At 41.4% G+C, this 15,732-nt stretch overlaps 1 long non-coding RNA gene and 1 other non-coding gene across 5 annotated transcripts in view; both read right to left on the bottom strand.

Moving 5' to 3' along the window:
- Nucleotides 1–15,732, bottom strand: part of LOC133105044 (uncharacterized) — a 167,276-nt gene extending 151,544 nt beyond the window's left edge. For all 4 annotated transcript variants that reach the window (XR_009703796.1, XR_009703797.1, XR_009703795.1 and 1 more), the window contains exons 1-2: nt 15,423–15,732; nt 13,036–13,097 (exon numbers count right to left, since the gene is read on the bottom strand). This is a non-coding gene — a long non-coding RNA (uncharacterized LOC133105044). The remainder of the gene's footprint in view (nt 1–13,035; nt 13,098–15,422) is intronic.
- Nucleotides 15,321–15,413, bottom strand: TRNAI-UAU (transfer RNA isoleucine (anticodon UAU)). Its single transcript is given in 2 exon segments — nt 15,321–15,356; nt 15,376–15,413. It is a non-coding gene; the product is annotated as a tRNA-Ile (tRNA).

Raw genomic sequence — 15,732 nt, 5'->3', positions numbered from 1 at the left:
CTGTTTCTATCATCTTTAATTTCTTTCATCAGTGTCTTATAGTTTTCTGCATACAGGTCTTTTGTCTCTCTAGCTAGGTTTATTCCTAGGTATTTTATTCTTCTTTTTGCAATGGTAAATGGGAGTGTTTCCTTAATTTCTCTTTCAGATTTTTCATCATTACTGTATAGGAATTCAAGAGATTTCTGTGCATTAATTTTGTGTCCTGCAACTTTACAAAATTCATTGATCAGCTCTAGTAGTTTTCTGGTGGCATCTTTAGGATTCTCTATGTATAGTATCATGTCATCTGCAAACAGCGACAGTTTTACTTCTTCTTTTCCAATTTGTATTCATTTTATTTCTTTTTCTTCTCTGATTGCCGTGGCTAGGACTTCCAAAACTATGTTGAATGATAGTGGTGAGAGTGGACATCCTTGTCTTGTTCCTGATCTTAGAGGAAATGCTTTCAGTTTTCCACCATTGAGAATGATGTTTGCTGTGAGCTTGTCGTATATGGCCTTTATTATGTTGAGGTGGGTTCCCTCTATGCCCACTTTCTGGAGAGCATTTAGCATAAATGGGTGTTAAATTTTGTCAAAAGCTTTTTCTGCATCTATTGAGATGATCATATGGTTTTTATTCTTCAATTTGTTAATATGGTTTATCACATCGATTGATTTACGTATATTGAAGAATCCTTGCATCCCTGGGATAAATCCCACTTGATCATGGTGTAAGATCCTTTTAATGTGCTGTTGGATTCTGTTTGCTAGTATCTTGTTGAGGATTTTTGCATCTATATTCATCAGTGATATTGGTCTGTAATTTTCTTTTTTTGTAGTATCTTTGTCTGGTTTTGGTATCAGGGTGATGGTGGCCTCATGGAATGAGTTTGAGAATGTTCCTTCCTCCGCAATTTTTTGGAAGAGTTTGAGAAGGATGGGTGGTATCTCTTCTCTAAATGTTTGATAGAATCACCTGTGAAGCCAGCTGGTCTTGGACTTTTGTTGGAAGATTTTTAATCACAGTTTCAATTTCATTACTTGTGATTGGTCTGTTCATATTTTCTATTTCTTCCTGGTTCAGTCTTGGAAGGTTATACCTTTCTAAGAATTTGTCCATTTCTTCCAGGTCGTCCATTTTATTGGCATAGAGTTGCTTGTAGTAGTCTCTTAGGATGCTTTGCATTTCTGCAGTGTCTGTTGTAACTTCTCCTTTTTCATTTCTAATTTTATTGATTTGAGTCCTCTCCCTCTTTTTCTTGATAACTCTGGCTAATGGTTTATCAATTTTGTTTATCTTCTCAAAGAACCAGCTTTTGGTTTTATTGATCTTTGCTATTGTTTTCTTTGTTTCTATTTCATTTATTTCTGCTCTGATCTTTATGATTTCTTTCCTTCTGCGAACTTCGGGTTTTGTTTGTTCTTCTTTCTCTAGTTCCTTTAGGTGTAAGGTTAGATTGTTTATTTGAGATTTTTCTTGTTTCTTGAGGTAGGCTTGTATAGCTATAAGCTTCCCTCTTAGAACTGCTTTTGCTGCATCCCATAGGTTTTGGGTCGTCGTGTTTTCATTGTCATTTGTCTCCAGGTATTTTTTGATTTCCTGTTTGATTTATTCAGTGATCTCTTGGTTATTTAGTAACGTATTGTTTAGCCTCCACGTGTTTGTGTTTTTTACGTTTTTTTCCCTGTAATTGATTTCTAATCTCATAGCGTTGTGGTCACAAAAGATGCCTGATATGATTTCAATTTTCTTAAATTTACTGTGGCTTGATTTGTGACCCAAGATGTGATCTATCCTGGAGGATGTTCCATGCGCACTTGAGAAGAAAGTGTAATCTGCTGTTTTTGGATGGAATGTCCTATAAATATCAATTAAATCTACCTGGTCTATTGTGTCATTTAAAGCTTGTGTTTCCTTATATATTTTCATTTTGGATGATCTGTCCATTGGTGTAAGTGAGGTGTTAAAGTCCCCCACTATTATTGTGTTACTGTCGATTTCCTCTTTTATAGCTGGTAGCAGTTGCCTTATGTATTGAGGTGCTCCTATGTTGGGTGCATATATATTTATAATTGTTATATCTTCTTCTTGGATTGATCCCTTGATCATTATGTAGTGTCCTTCCTTGACTCTTGTAACATTCTTTATTTTAAAGTCTATTTTATCTGATATGAGTATTGCTACTCCCACTTTCTTTTGATTTCCATTTGCATGGAATATCTTTTCCCATCCCCTCACTTTCAGTCTGTATGTGTCCCTAGGTCTGAAGTGGGTCTCTTGTAGACAGCATATAGATGGGTCTTGTGTTTGTATCCATTCAGCAAGCCTGTGTCTTTTGGTTGGAGCATTTAATCCATTCACGTTTAAGGTAATTATCGATATGTATGTTCTTATGACCATTTTCTTAATTGTTTTGGGTTTGTTTTTGTAGGTCCTTTTCTTCTCTTGTGTTTCCCACTTAGAGAAGTTCCTTTAGCATTTGTTGTAGAGCTGGTTTGGTGGTGCTGAATTCTCTTAGCTTTTGCTAGTCTGTAAAGCTGTTGATTTCTCCATCGAATCTGAATGAGATCCTTGCCAGGTAGAGTAATCTTGGTTGTAGGTTCTTCTCTTTCATCACGTTAAGTATATCATGCCACTCCCTTCGGCTTGTAGAGTTTCTGCTGAGAAATCAGCTGTTAACCTTATGGGAGTTCCCTTGTATGTTATTTGTCATTTTTCCCTTGCTGCTTTCAATAATTTTTCTTTGTCTTTAATTTTTGCCAGTTTGATTACTATGTGTCTTGGCGTGTTTCTCCTTGGGTTTATCCTGTATGGGACTCTCTGCGCTTCCTGGACTTGGGTGGCTATTTCCTTTCCCATGTTAGGGAAGTTTTCGAGTATAATCTCTTCAAATATTTTCTCGGGTCCTTTCTCTCTCTCTTCTCCTTCTGGGACCCCTATAATGCGAATGTTGTTGCGTTTAATGTTGTCCCAGAGGTCTCTTAGGCTCTCTTCATTTCTTTTCATTCTTTTTTCTTTATTCTTTTCCGCAGCAGTGAGTTTCACCACTCTGTCTTCCAGGTCACTTATCCGTTCTTCTGCCTCAGTTATTCTGCTGTTGATTCCTTCTAGTGTAGTTTTCATTTCAGTTATTGTATTGTTCATCTCTGTTTGTTTGTTCTTTAATTCTTCTAGGTCTTTGTTAAACATTTCTTGCATCTTCTCGATCTTTGCCTCCATTCTTTTTCCAAGGTCCTGTATCATCTTGACTATCATTATTCTGAATTCTTTTTCTGGAAGGTTGCCTATCTCCACTTCATTTAGTTGTTTTTCTCGGGTTTTATCTTGTTCCTCCATCTGGTACATAGCCCTCTGCCTTTTCATCTTGTCTATCTTTCTGTGAATGTGGTTTTTGTTCCACAGGCTGCAGGATTGTAGTTCTTCTTGCTTCTGCTCTCTGCCTTCTGGTGGATGAGGCTATCTAACCAGTAATTTTTGATAGTAGTAAATACTACTATACTATATCCAAAGGCACCCCTGAGGATATCTGACTGAGCCCTGAAAATTAAGGAGCCAGCCCCCTAAGATTTGGGCAAAGATGTTCCAGGAGAAGGAATGGCTGTTACACAAGGGCCTGAGGCAGAAACAAGGAATAGAAAGACTAGGGTGGCTGGAGCATAGTAAGCAGGGGTAGAGTGACAGGAGCTGAGATTGGAGAAGCGGGCAGGGGCTGGTGAAGACACCTAGGGTCTTCTGGACCACTGCAGGCCTGTGCATTTTATTCTGTATGCAATGGAAAGCTGTCAGTGGTTTTAAGCAAGGAAATGACAGGATCTGATTTGTGTTATTAAAGGCCCATTTGGGCTTCTGTGTGAAGAAGAGACAAGAGAGGGATGAGAAGTGGGGACAGGGAGTCAGTTCAGAGGCTCCCGCAGAGTCCAAGCAGGAGACGACAGAAACTGTGGATGGAGAGAAGGGCAGGGTCCAGGATACATACTGGAGGGAGACTCGGGACTTGATGATGAATTAGATCTAGGGGGGAGCAAAAGGGGACCATGAAAGCTGCCACCTAAGCTTTTCACTTAGAATCCAGGTGAATGGATGAAAGGACCATTTGTGGGATGGGAAAGATGAGGGGAGAAGCAGGTTTGGGAGGGGAAAAAAAATCAAGTGTTGTGCTTTGGATGAGTCACTCAAGTGGAGATGGCAAGTGTGCTGATGGAGAGGGCTGGGCTTTGTACAAAGGCATGGGGAAGTATCTATTAACTTTATCCCCAGGCCAGTTTAATAGTTTAAATGATTAGATACTGCCTTTTCCTTCTTAAAGGAATTCTCATTAAGAAATTTGAAAAATCATTCATCAATGTAAAATGATATTTTGTACAATAACAGTTGCACAAGTCAAGACCCCTTTTGGTTACAAGTGAGAAACCCTTAACTGGCCAAATGCAAAGGGGCACTTTTTTATATATATAAATTTATTCATTTTATTTATTTATTTTTGGCTGCATTGGGTCTTCGTTGCTGTGCGCGGGAGTTGTGGCGAGCGGGGGCTACTCTTTGTTGCGGCGCACTGGCTTCTCATTGTGGTGGCTTCTCTTGTTGCGGAGCACAGGCTCTAGGCATACGGGCTTCAGTAGTTGTGGCTTGCAGGCTCAGTAGTTGTGGCTCGCGGGCTTAGTAGTTGTGTCTCGTGGGCTCTAGAGCGCAGGCTCAGTAGTTGTGGCGAATGGGCTTAGTTGCTCCACAGCATGTGGGATCTTCCTGTACCAGGGCTTGAACCCAGCTTGAACCCATGTCCCCTGCATTGGCAGGTGGATTCTTAACCACTGCACCACCAGGGAAGCCCCAAAGGGGCACTTTTTTAGCTTGAACATTCAAACCACAGAAAGAGAACTGATGAAGCTAGACTTTCAGAATCAGAGACTCAAACACTTGCTGACCTCTTTATCTCCCTGCTTCGCATTAAATGTAGGCTTTGTTCTCCCAGGCCAAATAGCTCAACTAGAAAGATATCTGGGAGTTGCAGGAAGCTCTGGATTTATATTCTTTATGTTTCTAAACAGAAAGAAAAAAAGACTTCCCAGATAGCTCAAGATAGAAACATCCCATGGAAGGACTCTGGTAGGTTTTGAGTCACATGCCCATCTCTGAAAGGGGAAATAGGAGCTGGGAAGATAATAACAAAATCTACTGTACAATGTCTCTTTTCTGAAAACAAAACTAAGAATTGTAGAGTTAAAAGAGAGCTTAGAAGCCTCACCAACCCCCCAACCAATGCAAGATTCTCTTCTATTACATTACAGCTTCGGCTCAATCACTTTTAAAGTTGGGAAACACACTCCTTCACCAGTCAACCCATCCCATTTCTCAACACTGCTAATCATTTTAAAAGTAAATTTGCTTCCCTGTCATCATCACCCATGGGCTAAAGTTTTTGGGGTTTTTTTTTGGTTTGTTTTTTAATATTTACTTATTTATTAATTTGGCTGCCCCAGGTCTTCGTTGCGGCATGCAGGATCTAGTTCCCTGACCAGGGATGGAACCCAGGCCCCCTGCATAGGGAGCGTGGAGTCTTAACCACTGGACCACCAGGGAAGTCGCCATGGGCTGTAGTTCTAAGTTCATGTTCTTCCCTCTAGGTCAAGACTGAATATGTCTACTCCTTTCATGGATATCTGAAAGCCAGTCATATAACCCTCTTCAGCCCGCTCTTCTCTGGGATCCATATTCCTTGGAGTTTCAACTGTAGTCATCATCGATGGCTTACTGTTACGGGAAGTAAGAGGGGCATCTGGATCATTAAGGTCAGGGGTTGTCAAGGACTCTGTGGGGAAAGGTAGGAAACCAACAGAAGAGGGGAACGATCCTCACCCCACCAGGCTCCCCCCCCCAGCATGAACTCCACCCCAGCTGCCTGCCTCTGCTCCCAAGGGGCCCACCAGACAGCAAGGAGCATAGAAACACTTAAAGAGAATTCAGTTTTACAGTTTATGTTAAAAAGAAGAAAAACATAGATAGGAGAAGATAAAAATAAATTTAGAAGAAAAAAGGGAAAGAAGACTAAGAGGAAATGAATGAAAAGACTAGGTATGGAGGGAAGGGTGTAATGAAAGTTTTAAAGAGAAGGAATCAACTCATTAACCAGAGTATTTAAAATAATGTAACAGTTAAGGGGCTTCCCTGGTGGTGCAGTGGTTAAGAATCTGCCTGCCAACGCAAGGGACACGGGTTCAAGCCCTGGTCCAGGAAGATGCCACATGCCGCAGAGCAACTAAGCCCGTGTGCCACAACTACTGAGCCTGCTCTCTAGGAGCCACCAGCCACAACTACTGAAGCCCACATGCCTAGAGCCTGTGCTCCGCACCAAGAGAAGCCACTGCAATGAGAAGCTGCACACTGCAATGAAGAGTAGCCCCCGCTCGCCGCAACTAGAGAAAAGCCTGCACACAGCAACAAAGACCCAATGCAGCCAAAAATTAATTAATTTATTAAAATAAATAAAATAAAAGAATGTAATGGTTAAGACAGAACAAAATATTTTTAAAGATAAGAATAATTAGGACATATGCAGATAATAAAATAATAATCAGTTAAATAAAAACAAGATTTTTTATTATGACTTCAAACATTACAATACTAAAAGATAAAACAGAAATGGGTTAAGCTGAAGGCAGCAGGACAGAGACCAAGGGCCAGAAGCACCAGGAAGGGCTGAGTGTGGAATCTCGTGGGCCTTTTCTAAGCCTGGGTTCTCTTCAGGGCACCCCTGTGAGCTGAGCTCCTTGGCCAGCCATGCCTTATGTCAGAGCCTCCAGTAAGTGCCCCTTCCTTAAATATCCACTGGGGAAAGCTATTCAGTGGTGCCTCCCTGGAACTGGAAGTCATGGACACGCCCCACCTAGCATCAGTCAGCCGAGGCCCTTCAACCATTGCTCCTGTGATGTGAATTCTAGAGGCCTCACACTCATGGACCATCACATCAGAAACCCTCTTTAAAGATGATTTTGCACATCTGGAAAATTTTGTATATATAATTATATATTATATATTTGATGTATATGTTATATATAACATATATATAACATTACATTTTACATATAATATAAATTACTATATACAAAATTATATATAATTATATATATTTATATTTTATAGCTATCCATCCATCAGACCAGTAATCCCACATATAGAATCTATCTCAAAGATATAACAGCAAAATATTCAAAACAGTGTGACCAAATAAATCTCTTCATTGCAGCACCATCTACAAAACCAGAAGACTGAAAACAATCCAACTGTTCATCAGTAGAGGACTGGCTGAATAAACAGTGGCACACCCACAAGAACAGAATACTGTGCAGCTGGGATAAGGAGTGAGGAAGAGTCCTATCTACAACTTTAAAATAATCAGAATATACTGTTAGCTAAATCAGCAAGGAATAGAAGAGCTTTTGAAAATGAAGGACAGGAAGTGGAATACAAACATAAGTGTCTTTGCTTATATTTTTAAGACAAAACAATGGAAAGATAAGTCAAAAAAGTAATTTTTAAATCATTACCTACGTAGAGAAAGAGGAAACAGGATTAGGGGACAAGTATAGAAGCTGGACTTCTAGGAATAAACCTTGTTTTATAGTTTTGACTTTGGAAGCATGTAAATATTTTAGGTAAATAAATCAAAAAGGAAAAAAGGAATTCCTAAAAATATAAAACAAACTTAATCAAATGGCATTCACTGTGTATCAAGTTGATAGCACAGCCATACACAGAAAAATTACTTTGACTTTAAAACACAATACTTCAAATACTGCATTTTGAATATAAACTAGGACAAAAGAAATCACAAAGGAATCTTAAACTGTCATCAATAATCTTATCAGAAATAATATTGATAATATGATTTTTAAACTATTATGTATATAGTAGGATAAAGCAAATAAATAATTAAGTAATTATGTAAGAGTTGTAAAGAACTAATATTTTTAGAGCAAGAGAAAAGAAATCCAAATATAAAATTGAAGGTTATAAATTCTGTAATCTTACACTTGAATTGGAAATATCACTATAAACTCGGGCTTTATTTTTTCTCTTTATGTTTTCTCTTTTTAAAAAAAAAAATGCATTTCCTAGTTCGGTCCACTGAAAAGGCTTGAAAATATGACAACCATAGAGTAGCAGTAAGGAACTCTAGAACACAGATTGTGGTCTCCTAAATAACATTTCCCACCAAAAAGAACCAGCTGGGAGAAACGGCCAACTCTGGGATTAAAGGAAGACAAGTACAAAATACATTTTGAAATACCTTGTCATGCCAGGAGCATATCATATTTCAGATTTAAGATTACATCAAAAATACCCAGGAGCCAACTTAATGGGACTTCCCCTGGCCAAACATGGGACAAATCAAGCACCAACAATGGTAACAGGGTCAGTGAATCAAGAGAACATAACAGTCCTGGACTTCCCTGGTGGCACAGTGGTTAAGAATCCGCCTGCCAATGCAGAGGACACAGGTTAGAGCCCTGGTCTGGGAAGATCCCACATGCCATGGAGCAACTAAGCCCATGTGCCACAACTACTGAGCCTGCTCTCTGGAGCTCGTAAGCCACAACTACTGAGGCTGCGTGCCACAACTACTGAAGCCCACACGCCTAGAGCCCGTGCTCGGCAACAAGAGAAGCCACTGCAATGAGAAGCCCACGCACCGCAACAAAGAGTAGCCCCTGCTCGCTGCAACTAGAGAAAGCCCGCCCGCAGCAACGAAGACCCAACACAGCCAAAAATAAATAAATAAAATAACTAAATAAATTTTTTTAAAAAGGAGAACATAACAGTCCTAAACATGTATACAGCCAATAACAGAGCTTCCAGCAACATGAAGGAGGAAAAGACAGAACTAAAAAATAGAAAAACCTATCATAGCAGTTGGTTATTTTCATGCCCTTCTCTCAGTGACAGACAGAACAGGCAGGCAGAAAAATCAAAGGTATAGAAGGCTTGAAGAGCCCTATAAACCAACTTGATATAATTGACATTGACAGAACACACTGCCCAGCAACAGCACAGTATACATTCTCTTCCAGTGCAACAGAATCAGATGAAAAGCAGGAAAACAATAAAGAAAAACCAATGAAACCCAAAAGTGGATATTTGAAAAGATAAATAAAAGTGGAAAACATCTTCTGAGACTGATCGGGGTGGGGGTGGGGGGGAAACCATAAATTACCAATATCAGAAATTAGAGGGGACAGCACTACAGATCCTAAAGGCAAGAAGGGAATATTATGAATAACTTTATGCCAATAAATTCAACAACTTTAACAAAATACACAAATTTCTTGAAAGACACAAAATACCAAAGCTCACTCAAGAATAAATAGGTAACCTGCATAGCCCCCAAATCTATCAAAGAAATTGAATTTGTAGGGTTTTAAAGAGAAAACTTCCTACAAAAAAAACTGCAGGCCCACAGTGCATCACCAGTGAATCCTGCCCAATATTTAAGGAAGAAATAATACATTTCAATACTGAAAACAACAAAACATTGCTTAAAGAAATTAAAGCCCTAAATAAGTGGAGACATGTATAACTTACTTATAGAATCAGAAGAGTCAATATTGTTAAGGAGGCAATTCTCCTCAAATTGATCAATACATTCAACAGAATTCTTGTAAAAATCCCAGGATATTTTCATAAAACTTGGCAAACTGACCCTAAAGTTTATTTATATATATACATATATATATATAGCGTTATGTGTGGATTACTATAATCATATAATTGAATCATGATTCATATAAATTATATGATTATAGTAATCCACACATAACACTGACATATAGCTCAATAGAATAGAATGAGAGTCCAACAAAAGACCAACACAGCTAAGGTCAATTCATTTTTGACAATGTGTCAAGGCAATTCAATCAGGAAAGGATAGGCTTTTCAACAAATGGTGCCAGAATTGGATATCCATATACAAAAAAAGAAAAATTTAGACCTCTAACTCACATCATATACAAAAGTTAACTCCTAAATGTAAGAGCTAAAACATAGAATAAAATCTTGGTGACTTTGGGTTAGGCAAAAATTTCTTAGATATAACACCAAAAGTACCATCCATAATGGAAAAAAAATTGTATAAATTGAACTTTATCAAAATTTAAAAGTTTGCTTTTCAACAGACACCATTAAGAAAATGAAAATTCAAACCACAAACTGGGAGAAATTATTTACAAAACACATATCCAACAAAGGAATTATATCTAGAATAGACAAAAACTCTTATAACTCAATAATGAAAAGACAAACAACCCAATAAAAAACAAAAAGATCTGAATGGATAATTCACCAAAGAAGATATCTGAATATCTAATAAGCACTAGAAAAGCTACTCAGCATCATTCAGGCAGTTCATTGTATGTCAAATACTTTTTAAAAAAAGCTGTAAAATAAAAAAAAACTAATTGGTCACCTTTGGGAGTTGTTAGAGCATCAATTCATTATTCTAAAGACTAGCAGAAAAAGGAAAAGAGTCCAGGAATATTACCTGGTCTTTTCTATGTGAATTGTGCTTTAGGAAAACCAAACAGTCGATGGAAAAAGGGGGTTTTTAAGAATGACAGTTATAAATACAGAAGGAATAATTGAATTAGAAAACCATTGTTGAGTAATCCTTAATACAATAATAAATCTAAACAAGGAGCATCAACAGATGCTAAAACCATTAGGTTAGAGGCTGATGTGGCATTTTATAATGGATGGACCAGGCTGACCACATCTGAAATCACCAGTAAAATTAACATCAGTAAAAGTGGAACAACCAGACATTATGTACTTTCTCTCTTGTGATACAATAGTATATAGCACCACCTACAATCTATTTTTACAAAAAGAAAAAAATTGAATCCTAATATTACCAAGCTTCTAGATCTAATTGTCAGCAGGGACTGAAGAACTTGTGAAAGGATTCCTTGAGGATGGAATTAGCCAAATTCTGTGGGAAATTCTATAGCTCAATAAATATCAAAAAAGGGAGTGGGTAATTGGTAAGAAATTTAAAAGATATATTGATCGAATGTAATGTATAGACCTTGTTTGGATCTGGATTCAAACAAACCAACCATAAAAATATCTTTCAGAGATAAGTGTGGACATTTGAACACAGACGAGGTGTTAGATGATGCAGTTTCTATTACTACTCTTGTTAGGTGTACTAATGGTACTATGGTAATGCTCTTTTTAAAAGTGGTTACCTGTTGGGTATACATACTGAGGTATTTACAAGTTAAATTAAACCATAGCTGGGGTTTCCTTTAAAATATTCTGGTGACAGTGCTAGGGTAGGGGAGAATGTTGTGGGAACGAGATAGATGAAATAACGTTGACAATTCTTGAAAGTAGTGATGGATGGATACAGGGTGGTTAAATATACTATTTTCTCTACTTTGGGTATGTTTGAAATTTTCCATAACAAAGAACTGGGGTTTTGTTTTGTTGAATTTTAAATGGACTGTGTTCACACAGATCACAGCCCTCAGGCTGACTTCAACATGAGTATTCCCTACCTTGATCCACACAGTCAACGTAGGTCACAAATGAGAGAAATGAGTCAGGGGTTAAGAAAACAGCAAAGCAAGCAGCTGGTACCCACCTCTGCGAGGATTAATGGAGAGTGGTAGGACCACGGCAAACGAAAGATCACCTGCCCATCCAAAGGGGGCAGCCAACGTTGCCATGTGGGAATAAGGGCCCGAGATGGCCAAGTCTTCTAATTTTTCATTAGAAACTTGAAATCTAGGCATTTCAGTAAAACCTCCCAATAGGCAGGCAAATGATTAAAAAAAATTTAAACACTTGCAAGTCAGTGCTAGAAAGCCAAACAAAACCTGTCTGGAGGCTAGATTTGTTCCACAGACTGTTGTTTTGTGATCTCTGACACCACACCATGTAATGCATTATATAGTAATGCATTAATAATTGGTTGACATTCTTTTTTTTCTTTTTTTTTTTTTAAATTTTTGCCTTTATTTGCAATTTTTTTTTTTTTTAAATTTATTTTTGGTTGTGTTGGGTCTTCGTTTCTGTGCGAGGGCTTTCTCTAGTTGCGGCGAGCGGGGGCCACTCTTCATCGCGGTGCGCGGGCCTCTCACTATCGCGGCCTCTCTTATTGCGGAGCACAGGCTCCAGACGCGCAGGCTCAGCAGTTGTGGCTCACGGGCCCAGTTGCTCCGTGGCATGTGGGATCCTCCCAGACCAGGGCCCGAACCCGTGTCCCCCGCATTGGCAGGCGGACCCTCAACCACTGCACCACCAAGGAAGCCCCTGGTTGACATTCTTAACAGTTGAATCACACGGCCAGGACAACTGAAGTTGTGCATATCCGAAATGCCCAGATCCTTTATCTGCAAACAGCTGTCAAGCCAGGCACGCCCCACACTGAACTCAGAACTGAACACAGGCTTACAGTTATCGCTATCAAATTGCATCTTGTCATTTGTCAGAAACATTTGTCCCTGGATTGGCTCCACTCTTCCACCAAATTCTACTGAATTTGCACTCCCTTCCAGCTTTGTATCACACACAGTTTTAATAAGCCCATCCAAAGCCACCTACAAAGCTAATGTCAACCTGTGTGTATAGTTCAATAGAGTTCAATGGATTTCAACGGGTAGGTTAGGCTTGTCTCCTGCTAGACGTCTACAGCTGTTCAGTTATAACTTCAACCTACCTTCTGGGTTCATCCACCTCATATTTACCCGTCTTCCTCCTTGAAGCCACCATACATTGCATATAGGCCTAATCCACTAGTTTTGTGGTGACAGGAATGCCACCTCCTTACATCTGTATATGGAGTACTTTATGGTTTTTATAGCATGTTCCCATAATTTTCTGACTTGATCTTTATCACCCATCACAACCTTTAAAAATCCTATCAACCTCACATTAAGACATTGATCTACAAATCTGCCAGTGGTCTATTTGTTTGTTTATAATCCACTAATAATCTATCTGGTGATTTCCAGATTAAATAGAGCAAGGGCAACTATTGATAATTTAGCTTCTTACCTTCCCACTTCACCATCTCACCAAAAAAGAGTTCCCCAAACCACCACCATTCCAGCAATAACCTATAGGGACAGAAACAATATTTCAGAGGAAGAATGTTCTAACCATGAGAGTTGACAGAAAGTGGAATGCATCACCTTGTGAAGAAATGACATTTTGATGCTAGAACTTTTCAAATAGGAGCTAGGGTTTTGCAGAAGGGATTCCAACATGGATAGGGAGTTGGGCAGAATGATCTTTCATTCATGCATTTCTGTCCACGTGAGGAAACTGCTCCGTGCTCAGCTCTTGGCTGAGCTCTTGGAAGTATCTTACCAGTTCTTGCAGTGATAACCTCTGAAGGTTAAAAACATACACTTGGCAAGTGTGACTGTTTTTATGCTTTGTACATTTTAAAATTAATTCCCTTTTAAAAAGCAGTTTTCAGCAAATGTTTTTAAAACGCCAACCTTTTCTGCATTGTTCAAAATCGGGAAGAATCCATACAATGGAATATTATTCAGCCATAAAAAAAGAAATGAAGCACCGATACAAGGTAGGACATGGATGAATCTTGAAAACATTAGGGTAACTGAAAGAAGCCAGTCACAAAAGACCACATATTAGATGATTCCATTCATATGAAAGTCCAGAATAGGTAAATGTAGAGACAGAAAGTAGATTAGTGGTTATTTAGGGGTTGGGTGGGGTGATAGCTAAAGGATACAGGATTTCCTATTGAGTTGATGAAAATGTTCTAAAATTGACTGTGGTGATGGTTGCACATATCTGTGAATGTACTAAAATCTGTTGAATTGTACATTTTAAATGGGTGAATTGTAGGGTATATGAATTATATCTCGCTAAACCTGTTTTTTAAAAAAAAATTAAGCAAACTGTTTTTTGGGGGGTTGGGGGATAGATGTTTGCTTCCAGGCTGGCTAGATTTCTAAAGGGGAGCACTCACCACCTGCTGAGGATGAGCCTGTGAGCGAAAAGATCTGGTTCAGGGAGGACCTGGCAGCCAGGTTGGGTGAGGTGGAAGGCTTTTCTCACATTTCAGGAGGCATGGGGCTCCCCTTTCGGAATCTGGGGCTGGGATTAGCAGCCGAGGAGACCGACAAGAGCTCCACCTTCCACCCACTTCCTCCGAGCTTTCTAGGTCTTGCTTCTCACCGCTCCTGGTCGTATTTCCATCCCAGGAGTTAACTCCTAGCACGCCCATAAAAACAGCTGAAACCACTCTTTCGGGAGAACGCGTCCGGGAGGCCTCTCATGCCAACTAAGCTTGCTCCCTACTTCGCCCCACCTCCTGAGGATGTGGGGCACCCGTCCACCCCCTGACAAAGCGGCCCCCGAGCCTCAGAATGCTCGCGTGCTGGAACATTTCAAAACCCAGCTGGCAGATTTCCTGCTCCCCGGGGGGGACTTCTGAACCTGGGGTGTACGGCAGGCAGGAAAGGATATCCCTAGAAAACGTCTGTTCTCCCGTCTGCCAGCGAATTCCACCACTGCTGACTGACACCGGGGAGCAGGGGCACAGATGGGGGGAGGGAAACGCCCAGGCACTTTTCCCAAACTCTGCAAATCCGCCCAGGGAGGCCTGGAGGCCTGGGTAAGGGAGAAGGGCCCGCGGTCTAGGGGTTCTGCAGATCGGGGGGAGGCGGCAACGACCAGTTATTAGCATTTGGGTTGGCGAAAAAGTTCGTTCGGGTTTTTGAGCACAATGTTGCGGAAGGACCCGAACGAACTTTTTGGCCAACCCATAGTTGAGGAGAGCGACTGCTGCACTTTAGGCCCTGCTCTGGGCCTCGGGCCCCAGCTCGCGGGAGTGGTCGCCCCGCTCGGGCCCCGACAGCCAGCGCGCACCACGCCGCTCCCGGCCCTGGGTGAGGGGCAGCAGCAGGGAACCGGCGCCGGGAACTCGGGCACGCCCCGTAGACAGGGCGCCTGGAATTTTCGATGACGAGGCCCAGGTAGGGCCCCATCACCGGTGCAGCGCCCCGGCACTTCCCGTCCGCATCCCCGGTACCGGGACCCGGGACTGGGTGCCGTTAAAGGAAATGCCTAGGAAGAGGGAGCAGCAGGTAAACGTCCGGGTTCGGGCGGCCGGATGGTGCGGTGCGCGGGGGCAACAAGTAGCTTGGAAAGCGCGTGAGGCGCCAAGGAGAGCAGCTTCCTGCCTGCAGAGAAGCAGGACGTGCAAGCAGAGAAGTGAGAGACAGGAACTGAGGAGACTAAAGAGAAACTGACTCGTTCCCTTGAGCAAGGGGGTAAAAGGGGGGTGCGGGTATCCAAAAGGGTCGTGCTCCAGGTGAGGCTCGAACTCACAACCTCGGCATTGCTCTGCATGTACTGCTGTATAAGTACCGCGCGCTAACCGATTGCGCCACTGGAGCTCCGCTTACCCCGCCTCGCGATGGCTCTATCAGGGTTCACCCGGGCTCTGTGCGGGCCTTCGCGGAGCATGCGCACCCGCGGCTTGCGGCTAGGCGAGAACGAGCCGGGGCCCCGAGACCCCGCAGCTTCCGGTCCGGCGGTTCCCGGCCTAGTGTAGGAGGGAAGGCTGCGAAGGTCTCCCTCCGCGATGGCGGGGCCCTTTGGCGGGACCTTGAAAAGAGCACAGCCCGCCTCCCTGGGTAGCGCGGGAGGAGGAGCCCCAGGCGCTGCGGTCTGAAACCACCTCCGAGTCCTCAGTGTGGCGCTTCGCCTCCCAGG

The sequence above is a fragment of the Eubalaena glacialis genome, chromosome 14 (genome assembly GCF_028564815.1).
Source record: "Eubalaena glacialis isolate mEubGla1 chromosome 14, mEubGla1.1.hap2.+ XY, whole genome shotgun sequence".
NCBI lineage: Eukaryota > Metazoa > Chordata > Mammalia > Artiodactyla > Balaenidae > Eubalaena > Eubalaena glacialis.
The sequence above is the reverse complement of the archived record's forward strand: the minus strand, read 5'-3'. Positions and strand labels throughout refer to the sequence as shown.